The sequence below is a fragment of the Halichoeres trimaculatus genome, unplaced genomic scaffold (assembly GCF_033239565.1).
Source record: "Halichoeres trimaculatus isolate MK-OKI-2021-1 unplaced genomic scaffold, fHalTri1.1 fHalTri1_scaffold_7, whole genome shotgun sequence".
Taxonomy (NCBI): domain Eukaryota; kingdom Metazoa; phylum Chordata; class Actinopteri; order Labriformes; family Labridae; genus Halichoeres; species Halichoeres trimaculatus.
In genome coordinates, this window is record NW_027437185.1 from 30,783,715 (window position 1) to 30,805,241 (window position 21,527).

General features: G+C 40.7%; 1 long non-coding RNA gene across 1 annotated transcript; it reads left to right on the top strand.

Moving 5' to 3' along the window:
- Positions 1-215: 215 nt before the first annotated feature.
- Positions 216-21,273, top strand: LOC141793998 (uncharacterized). Its single transcript, XR_012598456.1, has 3 exons — positions 216-292; positions 5,810-6,044; positions 21,209-21,273. It is a non-coding gene; the product is annotated as an uncharacterized LOC141793998 (long non-coding RNA).
- The last annotated feature ends 254 nt before the right edge of the window (positions 21,274-21,527 follow it).

A 21,527-nucleotide genomic window follows, 5' to 3' on the forward strand; every position in this document is an offset into this window, starting at 1 on the left:
CAAAGCTTTTAAATCACCAGAAACATCAAACTTCAGATTCAGTCTTCAAAATGTAAAATTACTGCACAGAACATTCATTCATTTAAAGATGATCTGACTTGAATTGTTTAAACCAAAACACAAAAAGAGAAATCATCCCATCCTCCCCCCGTCCAGGGTCTGACTTGGTACAGTCAGGATTACCAACACCTGGTGGAGCACAGAGCAGTGAGATCCTCAGCCTGAGGAGTAGATCTCTGAGGGAACAATGCAACAAGAAGTCAAATATTTCAGAAAGAAAAAAGTCCAACAGGTAGGCAACATTTTTAATCTGATGGCAGAGATTATGTTGAAATAATCCTCAGGAAAAAGTGATTAAAGAAATCAACACAAGCAAAGAGAGGAAGCCAAACCTGTCAGATTGTGTCTGTGTACTGTTCGTTTGTTATCTCTTCAGCGTAGTGAGAGGAGGAGGACGCTCACCTCTGTCACCTCTATCATCCTGGTCTGTTCCCTACCTGCTCAGAGTGGAGGGTTGTGTTATTTTCAGCCTCTGGAGGAAAGATAAATAATTAGTCAGGATGAGTTCCTGTCTTCATCCATCAGCCTGAGGAAGACGTCTGCCAAATGAGAGTCCTCTCTCTGCGGTGTTTTTGTTCCTCACACACTCAGCTTTAGGTTTCACTCTTTCATAGGAGCACTTTGAAACACTCAGACACTTGAACAAGGATGACTCCATCTTTGTCAAAAGGTGTGCAGGAGAAAAAAGCTTTTTCTTTTCTCTTCTTTCATATTTTTCTTAAAGCAGGGCTTTTGACACCAGAATAAAATGAGCACAGGTTTTTAATTCATAGATGAAGAAAAACACAAGTCAGATCACATCCAGTTTCAGGTGATTAAAATTTAGACTGCAAAGTGCCATCCTCTTCTCTCCTCTCTGTTATCGTGTTGTTTATCACGGTGGATTTGGCAACAGGTGGAAGATTTTCAGGCTGTGTAAAGTTATTTTGGAAGAAAAGATTAAATAAAGGAAACACACAGTTCAGGAGTTTTTCTACAATCATTAAGAAAGACTATAAAAACTAAAGTAGTAAATAAATATTAAGTGACACAGCAGGAAAGGTGTGAGTAGAAGAATATGTTGAGTGTTTAAGTGTTTTCTTCCTCATGTCAGTGTGTGAGGTAACTCTTTAAAAGCTGAGTGTTCAGTGAGTTTTATTCCTGCTTCTCTCTCACAGTGAAATCAAACCGGACATTTTGCTGAATCTCGAGTGGAGCCTGGAGATTTAAAGAATCAGAGAGCTTATTTCTAAATGCAGAGGCTGTTAAAGCTCTTTTATCTACACTGTTATTCATTAAGGCTGATGTCACTGTTGGATTTAAACCACTGTTTGAGATGGCCTCCAAACACCAGAGGAGTTAGACGCTCTGATTGGCTGCTTCAGCTGCTGAATTATTTATTTGTGCCGTTTGGAAGACTCAGAGACTGAGACAGAAAGTTTCAGCAAAGATTAAAAGATTAAGACTCACTGAGGTCAAATATTTTTAAAATATCAGATATTAAAACTTTAACATGAGTTTGCTTTTTGTGAAGGCAACATAACATGACGTGAAACATTAAATACAGTTCAATATGTCTCCAGTGATGGCAGCAGGGATTCAAACCAGGTCCTCTAACTGTAGAGGGAGACCAAAAATGTCGTTCATTGACCAAGCTTAAAGAAGCTTTGTTATTATTGTCATTAAAGTAACATTTCTGATGGAAAACAATAAGACCCAGCATCCACATATGGGGACGTTACATTTGTGCCTCTCAGACCCATGATACATCATTTTTTTAGACTTTGACCTGGTGGCCACGTTTAAGGACGCTGCCCACATCATCTTTAAGTAAAATCACAACATTACATTACATTTTAGTGAACACAAAAAAAGAAACAACGCATTTAAGTATGATAACACTACTAACAGACAACTAACAGAGAACTCATAACACAAATTATCAAACTAACCATACAAAGACCAAGTTTAGTTATATTTATTAGGTCTTACAATGCGCTGCCCTGTTGTGGCTGCCTGTAACAGCAGCTCTCTCTTCCTTGTCCATTTCTTGTAATTTTTTTCATCTGACAACATCAACCTGTTCTTCCATCCATCGTTATTGGGAACGTAAGATCTATCTCCAATAAGATGGACGAGCTAGCCGTGCTAACCCAGCAACAGAGGGAATACCAGAAGGCAGAGTAGCATCATGCTATTCACAAACATGGCTAATGGAGACTGAACAGACTGCTGAAGAAGCTTAGTCCTGGACTCTGTGGAGGTGGAGGCTGGCTGACTGGGAAATGATGGACAAGCTGCTATCATTTATCTTGTTATGGAACTTGTTGCACTTTCTATAAACTTTTACTTTCTGTGACTCCCCCTGAATTTCCCCTCGGGGATGAATACAGCATTTTCTATTCTATTCTATTCTATTCTATTCTATTCTATTCTATTCTATTCTATTCTATTTTATTCTATTCTTATCCCAAATGGCAAGGTGATTTAAAAATTGCACACCAGACAAAAGCTTGGGTCTTAAAGGGTAAAAGAGTTAGATTTTTATCAGATTTCTTATCAAGCTGCTTCTCTGTCTCCTTCTCTAAACCTCTGCTCTCTCCTCATTTTGTAGCAATCACATGTGAAACCTTTTCTTTCTGATGCCTCTGTCTGTTTTTCTCACTCCCTCTCTCCAACATCAGCCACATTTAATGACGGGGAGCTGCAGCCTTTCCCCGGCTGTCACAGAGGGGGTTTTAACAAGGTCCTGCACTCTTTCTGCTCTTTCCTCCTCATTTTACCAATGCTCCCACCACTTTCCCTTTTAACCCTCTCCCTCCCAGTAATGTCACCTTTCTCTGGGGAAAAGTGAACAGATACCTGACTGGTGTGGAGAGAAAGGCTGTTTGTTGTTGAGTTAAAGAGGATCCTGAAACAGTCCTCGTCCTCCTCCAGGGCTCAGAGCAGAGAGATTTACAAACAGACTCTGAAATCAGCTCATTACTAAATAAAAAAAAGACTTAAATTACTTTTGATTTGCAGCAGTTTTTATATATGTTAATGTGTTGATAGATAAATATCTACTGCTGTGATGTACGTCAATCAGGTGTGTCAGTCAACATGAGCAGGAATGTGTTTGTGTGTTTTTACAGATGAGTGGAGATCTGATGTCCTTGGGCTTGAATTTATATTCATAACCAACCAGGAAATTAAACAGGACTAAATCACCTCAAGCTCCTTGCATCTCAATTATAGACAGAATAAAGGAGTCATTGATCCAAAGCAGAGGAGACACTCAGAGAGGCTGAAGATCTCATCAGTCTTCATCGTCCTCCTCCAAGGTTTGGTCAAACAGGTCTTTGATTGACTTTAAGAAAGCGGCAAAAGCAGACATTTAAGAGGACGAGGAACACGGTTTATAATCTGAAAGCTCTTGTTCATCTCTCTGTAATGATTGGATATTGTACTACACAGCTCTCCTTGAACAGTTCAGTGCTTGCTGTCGTTCATTGTCTTTAGTCTTCAGTAAAGAGCAGGACCGGTCTCTCCTGAGCTTCACTCAGTCCCACCTGATTAATGAGACAGAGGCCAAAACCAGAGTTACCCTGAACCATGTCAGCCCCCCATCACCTCCAGTCCCTCCCTCTGTGGGGTCAGCAGGTGTGATGTGTTCAGCTGTGCAGACGCCCCAGAGGTCACCCAGCATCTCCCACATGTCCTGTCAGACCCTCCAGCTCTGCATGGATTACTAAATGGTCTGCAGGGTTCATGTTCATGAGGTCAAGGGTCATTAGAGGAAGTCTCATTTTAAGGAGGAATATTTGTTGAAAACAAACACACAGAGACACAACATGACAACAAGGAGAAATGTAACCAAAGCAGACCCATCGTCTCTGATGTAGGCAGGCTGTGGCGTTTTCTACGTGTTTGTACCCAGAGGCGCCGTCATCTCAAACATCCACGCCTGATTCCTCTTTTCCCTGTTTCTCTCTTATTTCCCTCCTTTGTTTCTCGCTCTTTACTCCATCTCCACTGTGCCATCTGCCTCCTCTCTGCGTCTCTTGTAATGCCACAGACGCTCTCTGTGAAAGATGGGGGAGATCACTGAGGATTTCTTTCTCTCTGACCCCGCCGTGCCCTTCATCTTCCTCTCACAGCTTGATCTTTCACACATAAGTGCTTTTTGTTGTTGTGTGGCAGCCAGCTCCTGGCCCATGGCTCTGCTTGTTTCTCCCAGCCCCTCTCATTATAACAGAGAGAGTCACTCTGCTGGGAATAAACCAACAAATCTGCATTTCCTCTGGGCTGCATTATCAGTTCACACTTAGCATAAAGCTTTTATCATCTCTCAAATCTTGAAACAGGAGCTTTGTGATCAGGGGAAAGTTGTTGAAAGCTGTTGTTTATGATCATATCTCCTCTACTACAATATTTCATTTCAGCTTTTTTCTTGCTGATGTTGCAGAAGTCTGGTAGATTTTATACAAAGACTTGTTTTGCTGCTTCTGTTTCTCCTCATCAATTTAAAACGACAGACGTTGATCACTGGGAAAGAGTCCAACAAGTGTAGAAACCACCATGTTGACCAAAACTTCCTCCTTTAATTATGAATGGGATTTTCTAAATTGGTAGAAATGAACATTAACAAGAACCTTTTACAGCCTGGCTCTTATAAACCTCTGTGATGAGTTGTCTGATTATAATAATCCAGTGAACTAATCCATGCCCTCCATGAAGCTGGATCCTCACTGTGTACAGTCGTCTAATCAGCTGATCTCTGGGCTCCTCCACAGTGGTAACAAGTCTTTTTGAAGTGTCAGTCTGTATATATCATGAGTGCCGTGGGGTATTGTGGTGTCACCGTGCTTACATCAACACGACACTCACTTTGTTCAGCTCCTTTTAACATTCCCTTGTTACAGTTTATGGCTTTCCTTTGCCCTCAGGTCTTTGTGTAATTAAGAGGGGAGTTGGTTTAATCTGAGCTCACTACAGCAGATGATTGGATGGTTAACTCCTGAGAGCTGCTGGACTGGAGCAGTGATAACTGAGGATGTAAAAACAATCATTAAGACGTTCAATCCAGATTATTTGTGGCTCATGACAAACAGGTGATGGGTTGTGAGAACGGTTATGGAGATGCTGTGAAGTTTGACCCTTGACCTTTTTAACATCCGACCAGTTTTCCTCCACAATGGAGATTTTTTGACTCACAGCATTTTCCATTTTATCAGCAACCTGCAAAATTTAAACAATGAAAAAAAAAAAAAGTTCAAAAAGAATCTTTAATGGGACGCCATCTCAGCTTCCTTTGGCTTCATATTTACCTTTTTTCCCTCCCATATCCATGCGATGCCTTGCTCAGCTTTCACATGACAGGTTTATTACCAGACCACCATTTCTCAGGGGATGTTTCAAAGACAACAGTTTTAGGGTAAAACCCAAAAGTCTTATGGCACTTCGGCCTCGTGTTTACACGGAAATGGCATTTTAGCCAACCTAAAATGCATACTTCGGTGGAGATCTACCAAAAGTTGCTTCTGGACAAGACAGTTATAGCGCCAACTACAGGCCTGGCATGCTTACTACAACGTTTTCAGTCCCTCAGCATTCCTGTGTAAAAGCAGATTTTTTTCCTCTATGTTTTTACTTCGTTTTAGCGTTTTTGGATGAAATGTTGTCGTGTCAACAGGGCCTCAGTCTCTACTTTCGACCTTCCTGTTGTGTTTTTTTGTCTCAGACCCTGTCTCATCCCTCCATCGGTGTCTTCCTCTTCTGTCTCTGCCAGCTTTCATTCAGAGCTCCACTCATCCATCCCCCCAGAAGAAGAAAGGTCGACCATGAAAAACAGCGACAGGGACTCTGTTCCTGATGGGTTTAATGGATAAAGGAGCTGATCCAGGCTATATACCTCATGACTTTCACTCACCTCATAGAGCGTCAGGTGGACCATCACTCTGTGTTGATCGTAATGGACTACTCTGATAGATGGATGTTCCTGCTCTCTGATCGGCAAACTGCAGGTTAGGACGACACACGTTCTGCGTTCAGGTCAGATTGTCGTGTTTCTCCGTCAGCTTTGATGAAACGTGACAGTCTGGGACACCGCTGTCTCTGCTGATGGACACTTGTGTGTGAGCGTGTGTGCTGATGTTGTCCGCAGGGACCACAAAGTGCCACTCACCCTGTCTGTTCAGGCTGAGCTTGTCAACATGGCGTGAGAGAGAAATGGAAACCTCAGGCAGCTGCTTTAAAAACATTTTAATGTTTTTTATTTATTTGTTGAACAGCATTAAATCTAATATGAAACAAACAATGAGGCTGAAATTCTGGGCATGACGCTCATAAGATCAGAGCTTGAATATGATCTTAAGTCAAACTTGTATTTACAGATTTTAAACCCGGTGTTATCTCTTGAACAGTTTGATTGTCTCCTGATCTTCAGCTGTTTTCTCCTTTTCTCTCTTTCTATACGATCACAGCTCAGCACAGACGTATGTTTATCACTCCTGACAGCTCCAACCTTCCCAGTCACAACTTTCCATCCCCATCTCTTATGATGGATACCGTGACGATGGTATGGCTGCTTCTTCTCTCCACCTTTTGACATTTTCCCACACAGCGTCTCTCCTCCTTCCTCTGATTGGTCGTCTGCTGTGCTGTAGTTAAACTCTCTGAATGTTTATGTTTACTGGAGCACATTGATTCCTCAGGATAGAAACAAACAGTTGACTTCACTGCAGCTCACCTTTCTTAGTTCCTCCTGCTCTCATGTGGCTGCTTAATTCCTCCGTCTCTGTGTCGTTGTATCTGGTACATTGTGCCGTGTTGTGGCCCTGAGGCTCTCTGCTATTTCCCAGAGAATCGTTTCTTTACCGTGACCCATTTTGAGTTTCTCCATCTCGCTGCCTGCTGAAACCAGAGGGCTTCCTCCCTTTAAATAGCCGTTCTATTCTTCTGGTTTTCAACAGAGAGTTTATATATTTAAAGATATTTCTGCAGATGAAAGAAGCTCAAGATTTCATAACTTCAGACTTACACACAGAGAGAGTGTCTTTGTTGGATTTTTAACACTTTGTCCCAACTCTTTTATGTCGAACTGTGAACTCCTCATAAACTCAAAGACTCACTTTGGTTGAGAAGATGAACAGATGAATAGTTAAGTTGATATCAGGAGACATGACGACATCCTCTGCTGTGTAGATGTGTTCATCTATCTTTCTCTCACTTTCTGTGACAGATGAAAGATGCTCCATGACTACTTACTTACACCCACAGTGTGTGTGGTGTGTGTGTGTGTGTGTGCTATACCAGCTCCTCTATTCGACTCCACTGGACTCTTATTTCACAATGAATCAATATCTGAGGCGGGATCTCGTTTCTCACGTCTGATTTTGTCTTTCCCTCGAACTCCTGGGAGCTGGAAAAACCCAGAGATAGACGGTATCAAAGAGACATTCAGTCTGTGCTGTTGCTGTGTTTCCTTGTAAAGTTGCGCTGTGAAACATGATGAACACCAAAGTGAAGGTAACTCTTCCCAAGGTCTTACACAGGGTTTCAGCATCAATCTGCATCGTTCCCTTCATGTCTGACGTTAAAAGATGGAGAATACTCTGCTGATTTCACTTCTCCAAGGTGTCACATTTATCCAGCTGACACCTGATAAAAGATGATTCATGCAGCTCTCCGCTTTGATGAGGCAATATCACACCGAACCGATGGAGGAGAGTCTGACTGTGAGGATACAGAGCTCTGAGAAGAAAAACACTTTTTAGGTTTGTTCTTGTTCTGGTTCCAGTGAATCATTCATTTGGCTACATGTGTTTTCTCTTTACCTCTTAGTTTAAGAACAGGACTTACAGATTGTGTAAAGACTCTCTCTCAGTTTCACCCTTTCACTTAAACTTCTCCTGTTTACACCTAAATTTGCTCTGCAGAGGTATCATTGATTTCATGGTTTCTCTTGACTTCAGCAGCTTCTACTTTTCCTCACGTTCAGTCTTAACTATTTGGATCTAAAGTCCCCTGAATATTCAGAAAATGTGCAAGACTACTCATGGCTTTAGAGAAGATATATTCTTTTCTGCAGATCAACATTACTTTATCTCTGATAACAACTTTTCAATCAATACGTGTTAAGGATTGATGATTTCTTTTTGATGTTCTGTGAAGCAGAGAGTCAAAAACATTTGCACAACTCTGCTCCAGACATGTGTCCTCTGATTCTTTGAGCAACAACATGTTAAATCCTAAACTAACACCAATACCAGGTGGAGTGTTGTTTATGTGACCGTGCTCCAGGTTTGGCCAAATTATTTTAATCATGCTGAGGGAACCAACTCATTCAAATCACCCTACGAGCACAACTTCACCATGAACACTTAAAAAAAAATGGACAGCAAATTGGCACAAAGCAAATCAGAGGCAGAGACAAAAAAAAAAAAAGATTTTCGAGCAATATGTTTGTTTTGATAAAAATGTTTAAATGAGCAATAAATCACTTAAGCTGTAGAAAAAATATTGGTTTTATTTGAAGATCTCTTTGTAAAATAGATACGATTTAAATAACATCACTAACTTAGTTTAACTAAATACAGACTAAATGAACAAAAATCTAAGGGAAATATTGCAGACTTAGAGAGAGAACGTAAATAGTCACTCGTGACCAGGATGGGGGTGTAGAGGACTTACCATTCACACGGTGCTCAAAACCCTGCACTCACTCAAACACAGCAACCAAAAAGAAACAAAACGTGCTCCGTGAGAAAAATGAAAAGTGACAACCACTCACATACAATTAAGGGAAGGAGAGGTGCAGGTGGTGTGAGGCCTGTACTCGCAGACAGCCCCAATGCACTACGAAGACGATGCATTACTAAGATTGCAATACTCCCAAACAAGCAAAGAAAGAACAGAGGACTAACAAGGTTGTTTCTGTAAAGGAAGAAAGCAATTGACTTAACCTATAACAACAAGAACACTATTCTAAAAGGACTAAATCAATCAATACAGAAAGCAAATCATATATTGAAACAAGCTAAAACATATAGAAATAAAGAAAACTAATGCTAAAGCAACCTAAACAAAACAACAAACTAGCCTTAACAAAGCAGCAGTGGCAATCAGTCTCAGAAGAGCAGCAAACAACCTGAATCAGCTCCATCTACCCAGGGCCTGAATCCCACGTCTGTCACGCTACAATTTCCAGCACCAAACTTAAATAAGTCAAATTCAGAGGAGCAAACAAAAGCAGCAGCCTCCAATGTGCCCGTACAGCGCTGTTTATATGGAGATATACCTGGCTGTAAATTGAGGAAGTGGGAGGTGCCGTCACGGACTGAGCTGTATGACTGAAACCATGGAAGACTATTACGTACAAGTCGGCTGCCGGTTGTATTTACTTTCCTTTAGCAACTTTTTCACATTTACTTTTTCTTCCTCGTCCCATTCCTCAGTCTTCTTCCTTCTTTAATCCAAACAAAATGTTCACACCAGTCAGGACAAAACCTTGTGTTTCCCAAAGCTCAAATTAAGTCTGGGTCATGTTGCTCATCATGAACCTCTCTTCACTTTTCCCTCTCTGTCCCTGAACTGGACGTCCTCCTGTGCTCTGAAGCTCTGAAGATTTGCTGTTTGCTCTCTGTGTGTCTTGAACCTTGTTCCTCTATCTGTAGGACAGTGTTTCCTCTCTCTGAGCCGTCCTGCTGACATAGAGTTACACTTACAAGAAACACAAGTCACGAAAACAAAACTGTCAGCTTCTGCAGACGTTTAATTGAACACTGTGTGAACTTCTGTCTCCTGTCCCGGTGTGGGAAGCCATAACCTGTCAGCCTGGACTGGTTTTTAGTTTGTCTGCAGGAGATCTGAGAGAGACGGGGTCATCCTCTCTGCAGCTGGACTCCTTCGGCAGCACATCAGCTCTCACTGAACCATGAACACAGCCTCACAGCAGATCCTCAGACTTGAAGAAGAGTTGTTTCTCTTATTTTTCACAGAGTTTCTGCAGCATGTGTATAAGTAAATGTTTTCTGCTGTTTGTCGTCATTTGCTTTGATTTTAAAGCTTGTTCTTTATTGCCATACATCACTCACTGAACACAGAGAAGATGCTCTGTGATGCTGATGGATCGCTGCGTTCATTCAGACAGTAACTGCAGAGACATAAACTCATAAAAACATTTTATGGGAACAAGCTGCAGTATTGAGAATTGACAGAGTGAGTGAAAGTGTGACTATAAATCCAAACCATCCTGTGGCCTCATTAGTTTGACTTTTATTCCTTTGTCCTCTGGAGCTTTTCTCAGGTGTCATGAATCTTCAGAAATATTTGGTACATAGGTCGATGATTTTTGGTATAAAACCTCTTTGTGTCACATGTGTTTTTATTTCACAGTGATCACATCAACGTGAGCGATATTTAGGGTCCTCGCCCTTCCCTCCGCACTTTGAGCTCTAATTTGACCCCCTAAATGTACTCAAAAACTTACCAAAAATGGCACAAACCTCAGAACCACGAAGGAGTTTGAAATCATACCAAACTTGACCCCCAACATCTCATAATTTGCTCTTTAGCGCCACCTAGGCACACTTAAACGGCTCTAGTTTCTGGTACGAATGATGTGCAGACATCAAACCAACGTCAAAATGTTTGTCTCATTGAGACGCAAAAATCCTACACTGACACTTCTGACCTATTTCTAACAGGAATCCTCATATTTGCCTTTCAACATAAAACTTGGCCCCATTTTTACCCCTTTTTCAAAAATTACGTCCTCCAGAACCGTAAATGGTATCAGCTTGATTTTTACTCAGATGGCAGCCTGCTTTTGCTTTACAAAATGTTCTTCGGGATTTTGTTGTTTCTGAAACGGTTTTCAAATGACAAGCCCTCAAAGTCGGTGAACCCCACAGAAGCCCTCTCAGCTCCCTCCATTAGAATACATGGGAGAGCTGTTTTCATCTCTACCCGAGCTGCCACATTTGGGCCTCTACACAAAAAAGTAAAAGTCATTGAGCTTCGAAAATTACATGGATGGATTTCTGTCAAAATTGCCTAAAAAAATATGATTTATTTCAGCAATTTCGGTCAATATTGTGGCATCTGTAAGGAGTTGTTCCTAAAAATTTTGTGAACTTCACTCCTCCTGCAGCAGTTGGAGATGATGTCACACACTGATCAGAAGCTCAGTTGGTCATGTGACTCACTGAAGGAGGGAAAACGCTATGTTTTTAATACACACATTATAAAGGGATGAATCCTTGATGGAGGGCTTTAAAAGGGCATGACAAACCAGCACAGTGTGATGATCCATCAAACGCTGCTTGCAGGTTAAATTCTTTATCATGATTGGATTTATTACGATTTGTAATCTGACAGCTCTGAAACATGGATGAAACTGTTGTTTTTCTATCTGTTGTGGGATCAAGAAGTTGTTAAACAAGCGAGCCTTTGACCAATCTGTCTACCTGCTCTGCTGTTGTGTTTTGTTTCCATCAGGACAGAATCAACAGCTTGTTCGTTCTTTGTTTACTCCTCTGAAGACTCGAACGTGTCTGAGTGACAGGCTGATTTCTTCCTCTGCTACACGTCGTTTGGGGATTGTTTTGACTGAAAGCAAACTGAGGCAGATTTTTTGACAGCTATTGTTTGACTTTGTCTTTGTTGTGGCTGTTTCAAAGTTTGTATTCAGAGCTTTCAGCAAACTTTCTTTTTTTCTCTCACGCTTCAGGGATTTTTTCTTTATCTGCTGAAAAGTCACTGAACGCACCATGTGTCACATATCATGAAAGTCTGATCAACTCAAGTGACTTACTGTTAAGTTATAACCCGAGCAATCTTAAAGCTGAAACCTGCTTCCTCAAATCACAGTTTGAGACCTGGATCACATGAGTTTTTTCCCTGCTCCTGATTACTTCACCTCTGATTATAGAAACACCACAGGAACTTTCTCCAATTACTTTTTCCAGGGGAGGCCTCTCTAGTCAATGCTGGAGTAATTACCTGAGTGCCCATCATGGTTCATCCAATATCTGCTCATACTGAGCTGTGACATATTTAATAGCTATAGTGAAAGCTTCTTTTATTGCTCTTCTGCAGGATTTGATTACTATTTGATGCAGCATATGCTTAGAGTTGGCTCCTGAGAGACGAGTTGGAGGAGTTTTTCATTGGCTGTAAATAAATCCATTCTCCCGTGTCCATCATCTTTATGTGAGGAAAATGAAAAGAAAACAAAACAGAGAGAGAAAGCTCACCTGGAGGATATGAGTCAAACGAACTAAATCTGGAATAAAACAGAGAGATATCTGTGTGTGTGTGTGTGTGTGTGTGTGTGTGTGTGCTGATTCCTTGCTTCATTACGCCCTGATGGCCAGCAGCTGATCGTCTCTGTCTCCACTAACCAGCCCGTTCTTCCACTTTCTGCTGCTGGGTGTCATCCCTCTGTCGGGCTGGATGCTGAGCAGCTCCAGAACCTCTGAGCCCCTCGTCTTAATTACCAAACACCTCTGTGACCCCAGAACCAGTTCCAGACCTCTGAACAGGCTGCTGTGTGAAGACAACCACTCGACAGCTTCTTACACAGACTTCACACTGACTGACGGTAACGAGAGCACATCGAGGTTTTAGGGGTCTGACTGTGTAACGTACACGAACAGAATGACCAAAAAAATAAACCAACCCAAGTCTTTCGAGTGGAAGGTAGTGATCAGATACAGTTTCATGTTCTCTGTATGTCTGAAATGATTCCTGCCTCTGTCTGATGAAGATAACTCTGACAGGCTGAACGACCTTCAACTGGAAACAGTCTGAAAACATGATGTGGAGGCTTTGGGTTACTTCACATCAACAGACCGTCTGTTTTTTTCCTGAGTTTGATAATTCATCAAGGACTCTTCCACTGCTCCTTCAGTAATGGATGCTTTTATCGTGTTGGGGTTAGTTTGACTGTAGAGGATGAAGACATGTTTGCTGGCAGAAAACTCTCAAAGATGGAAGAAAATGGACCAAACATTCGTGTTTATCTCAAACCAAATAATGCAGCGCTGATTGTTGGAAGCGTACAGAGCTGGAGGAGGAGGAGGTTTGGATATAACTCAGTCTTTTCTCTTCCAGTCTCTGTTTTCTGTCTCTCACCCACACACAGACGTATACACACACACACACACAGATTTAAGTAACCTACATATCTGAACCTGTCTGTCCCTCCAGGCCGAGAGAAAAGAGTCTGATTCAGTGTTTGAACAAATGATGCATAATAACAACACAGAACACAAAGACAGTGTGTGTTAGTCTCTTCTAACAATGACTACAGGGTTCAAAGGGTTGATGTTACAGTAAATACACACATTTATTCAACAATTGATTCCACTCTGACAATATAAATAAATTTAGGTGGAAAAAACAGGCCCTACCAAAAAAAGATGAATTACATGTGGAGAAATATTTCATTCAGAGAGTTTTTCTTTGTCAGGAAACAAGTCAGTTGTGCCATCGTGCAGTCCCTGCTCTGGTTGCAGTGATACCTTCACTCTTTGCATCAGACAGTCAGACACAATCAGGACTCTGTAAGTCTTAATGTCACTAAATCAGTCTGCAGGCTTTAGGTTGAGTGATTAGACTGAAACTCCAGCATGGAAATAACCAGAGAGGAGGGTTTTTATAACGAGAGCCTGAGTTAGAGTCTATTAAAATCACTGTCCTGTTCTCTCTGCATGTTTTGTCTTTTCACCTGGGCTCTGTGTCTGAAGATTCTGTGATGGTCTTCATAATATTCATAAACACTCGTCACCCTCAGACCTGGTGGAGAAAGGAAGAGAGAAGTTACGATCAGAGTTGGGTTTGGGTTTCTTTTTTGTGATTGTGAGTGTGCTGATAAGACAGAGTTTAGTTTTAGAAAAGTTGCTGGGCTGTTCTTGATTGAAACAGATATAAAACTTTTGTTTTATTACAAACCGCTACATCAGACAGGAACTGTGTGTGTGTGTTTGTTTCCTTCCGGTAGTTTCCACAAAGACTCTCTGCTCTCTGGTTTCAGTGAAATGATTGATCGTTCTCTGTTGGGATCGTCCAAATTTTGTGCTGATGTAGTTTCAGGTTCCTGGTTATGCTGATGTCTGTAGGTGAAGAGGATGTCTATACACACACATCACACATAAACACACACAAACACACACTCAGCAAGGTCAAAAAGCCATCCACTACCAGAGGGCAGTTTTGCAGTCTCTGCATTTTATTGTGCCTGCTGTGTGTTTTCATGATTAAGATGCACGTGTCTGAACAGCCTGAGAGGTTTGTGTTTGCATGTAAATGATCAGATGTCACCTTAAATACATCACACCTAAATGAAATAATACAGCAGCCATTTAGGCTCTGCATCTATACACTGTTATACAAACTTTTCAATTTCTCCTCATATTAAAATGCTGTGTTTATAAAGTCATGTGTTTCTTCATGTTTTTCAGGGTCTATAGGTCACTATGGGGCGCCGATTGTAAAGTTGCACACTGTATATCTAAATTTTGAATGCTATTTAGATATGTTACAAATAAATGTCCCGGTTCTAAATATTTAGTTTCATTCTAAATATTTAGCTAAGACTAAATATTTATCAAATATTTACAAAACTTTTGCAAAGATTTCTAAATATTTACCCAGATTTCTAAATATGTAGTCAAGATTTGTAATTCTTATGCAAACATTTAAAAATATTTGTTAAGAGTTCTAAATATGAAGTCAAGAATTTAGCTAATTTTTAAATATTGAGCTAATGTGCAAATTCACCCTCCCATCCGCCAAAATAGAAGTGCCAAAATAAAAGTTCAAGGAGGCGATTTTGAGAATGTCAAACTCCACCTCTTTGACGTCGGCCACAGGATCTTCAACAGCGCCATCAAAGCACTTTGAACGTTTCTTTTCTAAAGGCGGATTTAACTGACTGTGTTTGACTTTCTCAAAATCTGCTTGGCTGGACCACTTCAACCACGCCTGGTGGCGGGAGAGTGAATTTGCATATTAGGTAAATATTTTGAAATCTTTGCTCAAGATTTAGAAATCTCTAAAAAAGCTCTACAAATCTTTTCTTTTTATTTAGAAATCTTGACTAAATATTTAGAAACCCTGGTAAATATTGAGAAATCTTTGCAGAAAAAAAGTATAAATCTATGATAAATATTTATTTATTCATTCCTTCACTTTCTTTACCGCTTATCCTGTTCAGGGTCGCGGGTGGCTGGAGCCTTTCCCAGCTGTCATTGGGTGAGAGGCGGGGTACACCCTGGACTGGTCGCCAGTCAATCACAGGGCTGACACATAGAGACAAACAACCATTCACACACACACTTACACCTCGAGACAATTTAGAGTGACTGATTAACCTGGTGAGCATGATTTTGGACTGTGGGAGGAAGCTGGAGTACCCAGAGAGAACCCACGCATGCACATGATAAATATTCAGTCTTAGCCAAATATTTAGAATGAAACTTAATTTTTTTTAAAAACGTTGCTAAATATTCATAAACGGGACATTTTTTTTATGACATTTATAAATACCATTCAACATTTAGATATAACATTTATCATTTAGATAAAACATTAAACATATATTTATAATATTTGAAGAATATATTTCACAGAAATTTCTCTAAATCTGCAGAAAAAAGTGATGTTTCAGAGCTAAATGTGGAGAAATGTTGTTATTTGCAGTTTGTGCAACTTAACAATAGGCGCCCAAAGGTCAACAGCATATTTAAGCTCAAATTCATAAAACCTGTTATTGTTAAGTTATCGTTTCACTCTCTTCTCTTGATCATTTTCCTCTTCCTGTTCTCTTCCAAACTCAGTCCAGCTTCCTCCTCGTCTCCTCCTTCAGGCTGGCAGTTAGCTGTTGAGAGCTCACTCACTTTGAACAAAATGCTCCCATGCTTCTCTCTCAACTGGGAGGTTTATAACTGATACGCCTCAAAATGGCTTCATTTCCCATCAGCCCCAGCTCCCTGAGGGAGCGTTTAGCAGAGCTAAAGGCCAATCAGGAGAGTCCAGGAGATCAGTAAAGCTTGGGTCTGAAATCAATCCTCAGAGTTCACGAGCTCATGACTGTGGGGCACAGGAGGAATCAACTTCCCATCGACCGACTCATTTGAACCAGAGACTCTCTTTATAAAGCACCAAAAACCGCTCATGGTCTGAAGAAAGGAATATAAACCTTTCATGAAAGACGACAAAACAAGAAAAATTCTGTAGCTTCTACCTGATTCACTGCCCTCACTTTCTTAATGAAACAATATAAAGTGTAAAATGATGATATTAGGCTGAAATCCTGCTGACTTCTCTCAAAAGATCAGTGAATACAAGCAATTAGACTCACTCCGTGAGTCGTCATTTCACCATTTCTGACACAGCGGGAATGTTAGTTATAAAAAGCTCAGAGAAAATAACAAGAATGTTTCTGTGCTTAATTAAATTTTCTGTGTTATTTGGCTCTACAGGCACATGTAGCTCCTCGTTCATGATGAATATTGAGAAGAACACTGAGCAGAGCTGAATGTTTTAAACAACCTGTGCTGTATCCCTGTGTTCATTTTCAGAACAGGCGAAAAAAGGTTGATTAACTGGAAAAGTAAAGGGAGTGATGGTGAGACTGGGCTTCATTTACACTCTATTCTTCATGACCCACAGCAGTAATTACTCTGACTTTCATGGAGCCACATGTTGAACTGTGGTAACATGGAGAAAAGGAAATCAATCAGTGACAACCAGCTGAGATGAACGTCTCTCTGGGGTTTTCTGACGTACAGGAAGCGTGTTGGCTGCGTGACAGCTGTGGAAAGACTTGATTTTCATTTCAGTGTGAAAGAAGCTCTGTTGGTTATCAAATAATATCAGGTTAAAGGGAAAGTTACCTCCTGTGTGATCTCCTTCACCTCTGCACCTTTCTCTCAGCTCCTCTTCAATCCAATAACACCTGATGACCTGGGTTATACCTCCTCCTCCTCCTCTCCATCATGTGACCCACTTCCTGTGTGAAGTCAGTAAAGATCCTGTCTTAACTTTGACCTTGTTATAAAATTCTCCTCTTGAGTCTCCAGATTAAAAGTCAGACAGTGAGTCTGTGAATGAGACGAACAGTTTCAGAGAGTGAAAGTGGCTTTTTAAAGTCTGTGAATTGTTTCTGACGGATGATGTGAGCGGGATAAGAGCATGATGAAATGAAAACAAATATCTTACAGATCAAATAACATCAAGGAGATTCACAAAACTCCCTTTAAAGAGGAAGATTGTAAAGTTTGATGTCTGTGGTTGAAGTTTTTCTCACTTTTATCAAGGTGTAAAAGAGTTTGATGCTTTTTTCAGCTCTGTTGTTTCTAAAGAGCAGCTGTAATGAAAAGGAAAACTTTTAAAATTACAGTCATTATGACTTTAGTGAGGTGAAAAATGAATAAATTGACTTCACCTGAAAGGCAAAAATTCTTTTAATCATATTTCAGGAACCAGAAATAAATAAAACCACTGGCTTTAGTCATGAATGCTATTGTCGTCACTCAAAGTCCACTTACTTTCTTTCATTCTTCATTTTCTTTTTCAGATGTTTTTCTTTCTTTCTATCTTTGAAGTCCTGTCAAAATTAGGTAAAGAGAGACTTGACTAAGGTAGCAGTCTAATAAAATCACAGCCACATAAAGTACAAAAATACAAGAAATAAAAATTACTTTAAAATCAGCTCTGTAACTTCTGAATGGTTGAAGTTTTACATCACTTGATACAAGACTATTACAAATGGGAAAAAGTAACCGAAACTAAAATATCAGACCAAGTTTTCCATTTTTTAGACAGTAATGTGACCTTTACACATCGTCCCGCTCCAAATTATTCAGCCCATGGTGTTAAAGTTCATAATGTGGAATAATTTCTGGGGAAAAAAAAAAAAATCAAGTGGAGCTTTTTTTATGGAGAACTTGTGTTTAATACAAAACTGGGAATAAAAAACTAAAATAGAAAAATTGAGGCTTGCTGTGTCACGATTGGCACCCTTTGCTGTAAATCAGTAAGAAACACATTGTGACTCACTTATGGTAAATCACATATGAGAACCACCTGTGCCCCTGTGACTTGAATTAGCCAAACATGGTTACTTCTGCGTTTTAAAAAGCCATCTGTTATCTCCTGTTCCTCCGTCATGACCGTGAAGACAAAGGAGCTATCTGAGGATGTATGAAGTACGATGATGAGCAAACACAAGACCTCCAAAGGGTCTAAAGCCATCTCCAAAGACCTTGGTATCCCTGCTTCAACAGTGCATAATGTTATTTAAGAAGTTTGCCAAGAATGGAAATGTCAAGAAACTTCCTGGACGTGGAAAGAAGAGAAAACTCACGAGAAAGTCTTTGAAGTTTGGTGCAAACATCCAAAGAGCCAACCTGGAACAGTCTGAGGCCGTGGTTTCAACAAGTACCACACATCAAGCACAAAACCAAGCAGCTCTTTATGGGCCAAGGCAAGGACACCACTGCTGAGGAAAAGACTTAAAAAGGATCAACTAATCTTTGCCAAAGAGTACCTGGACAAACCACAATCCCCTTGTTGTTGTTGTTGAAAGACACAGATATTTGAGAGTACTTGAGACCTCTGATTAAAAGATCCTGATGATATAAGTTTGGTACATTTCTATTTATTTTTAAAGATATTGTAGAGTTTAGGAAAAAGTAACAGTGAGCAGGACTGTTAACAATATCCTAAAAGTTTGATGTGTGAAGGTTTTATTTCGTAGTAGAGCTGAGTAAGATGACTAACCAATAGTTGTTGTGATATCTGCTAAAAACAGCCTAAAGTCACCCTGTAAAAACTTTGTGACATTTATTTTTCACTGTGTGAGAAAATTGTTTCTTTCTTAGTGAAAAACAGAACAAAACTCGTTAAACTGACTCATCTGATGCTTTTCTGCTCTTTGTAATCCAAAGTAGCTCCTCCCTCACAAACACACAGCGCTACTCTCTGACTTACTCGGAGCTGGCACACGTCTAGTTTGCTAAAAAGAAGAAAATAAAGTGGAGAGTGGGCTGATCACAGGAACAATAACAGCATCACTGGGTGAGAAATGAGACGCAGGAATTTATTTCCAGGCTCAGTCCCAACTAGGCCGATCTGAGACCTCCTTTCTCATCTGAACCAGCTCCTCTCTGCCAGCAGGACAGCAGGTTGTCTTTTGTTCAACGCTGAAATTATCATGATGACTATTGTGTTGTTAACCTGCTTTAAATAATCACTGCTAGTCATCCTTCCTCCTGAATCACCTCTCCTCTGAGTGCACCGACAGTCTGCAGGACAGGTGATGTAAGCAGTAAACACGCCTGTGAAGCTTTCGTCAGGAACATTAGCACAGCAACAGCAGCACAAAGACCGAGTTATCAGACATTGCTTGGCAACATTCAAACAGCTTTTAATGAGTGGGTCTGAGCACAGAGGCTGTTGTGTCAATTTTAAAAGAATATTAATTAACAAGATGAAAGAAAGCAGGCTCTGCAGCAGGCTGGAGGGAAGGTTTCCTCTTTGACAAAGCATGTGTACAAAATGAGACGCCAGAGCCGCCGTGATCGCTTCAGCTGAATGTTTGGAGTCAAACTGTGAGCGGCCGGTGTGAAACGTCTGAGGTTCACACGTCATCAGACATTTCACACAAGTTTTAATTTAAAGTCATGAGATGAAATCTGGAAGATGTTGGTGCCTCCTGTGGACAAAGAGGCGTCTTTTGTCTCTTTGATGAAGTGAAAGTGTTAAACAAGCTCAAAAGATTTGACATGGTCTATCTGATGATGTGCTTATCATTCCAGCTCATAGTCGAGGTCTAAGCCCCTAACAGACTCAAAGGGCTGCAGCGACACTTACTGTTACTGTCATTGGTTATCATCCAAATTTTTGAGAAATAAATAAAAACCAAAGTTCACTTCAATCATGAACGTCTGCTGTAAGATGAGGAGGATTCGGCGTGTTTCTCTGTTCAGACCTTTGATTTACCTCCACGGCTGCTAGCTTCAGCACTCTACCAAAACATTCACAGTGGACAGATGGCTAATTTCCAACCCCAGAGAGTCAGAGTGCTTTGGTATTTACACAAAACTGTAGAACAGTGTGAGAATATCTGAACCAGGCACTGAGAAATCCAAACACAAAGTGAGGCTCTACTTCTGTTAATCGCTGTCAGGGAGGAGCAGGACAGGCTTCTGGCTCGGCCGGCTGCTGCTGCTCCATGATTTCCAAATCTGCCAGCGAGGGCTCACACAGTAAGAGCTGTAAAAGCACTTACTGTAAGGGTGTTGAAATGAACTCCAGATGAGGAGGATGAGCCTCTGGTGGATGCCATGATGTCTTCCTGTTGACTTTACTGCAGGGGTTTATCTACAGGGATCTGAAAGTGTTTGATTTTCTGTGTAAGGCTTTTAGGACTTGGCAGAGAACATCCAGCCTCAGGGTTTGTGTAGCAGCTGATGTGTTTGTGTGTGTTGTTGTAGTGGTTTAGAGGATCTTCAGTTTTTGGATTTCAGAAAAAAAAAGTCTGGACTTGTCCTTTCCTCTGAGACAATGCTTTATGTAAAGGGATTTTCACATCAAAGCTCTGTCATTACAGAAACTAAATCCTGACTTATTACCTTTGGACCAATAAAATGCAACAGATTTACTGTGAGGTTTGTTTCAGAGGATGTTTGCTCACCTTTGTTCTGCAGCCATCAATAATCTTCTCCAAAGTAACTTCAGAAATCTCAGCTGTTGCTTTAAACATTAAAAGCTTTTGGTCTTTATATGTATGATCAGAAAAGTTAAAGATCTGATGAGTTAAACCTCCATCTTTGTTTTTCAGAGTGTCCAGATGTTTGAAGACGTTGTCCATTAATATTTTGAGCTTTAGTGAGCTTCAAGTTTAAAATAATCGACCTGATTCTCGTAACAATGAGGCCATGGTTTAGTCTTTAGTTCGGAGAGGGTTTAGGTCTGTGAGGGTCAGAGATGAAATCACAAATCCGTCAGTTTTATGTGGCACAGAGATTTTGTTGTAACAGGAAGCCAAATCTTGTCACTCGTAAAATTTTATTCTGGACCTTCTTTAACCCATCCTAAAAAATCTTTTGGCTGCACATGAATAACAATAAAAGTGGATTTAAAGTCTAACTCATCCCACTTGTGTGTCTCTCCACAGACCTGAACCGTTACATGACAGTGGCTTCTGCCTCCATGACGATGTCCATGTCAGAGCCCAGCAGCTGGGCAGCAGCCATGAACATCCCGAGGTCATCTCTGATGAGCTCCGATGGACGGCTGCTCACGCCAGGTACCACAGAAAACACGCTACACGCTGCCAAACAGGTCACACTGTGCCACACAGAGTCAACTGTACCACACTGTGAATATATTGATGTGAGAGTTTCTCTCCCACAGCTCATAAAAGCTTCACATGCTGTACAGTTGAAGGTAAAGCTGCCTACATGTTCAGAGGTGGAGAAACAGCTGTCGTGAGT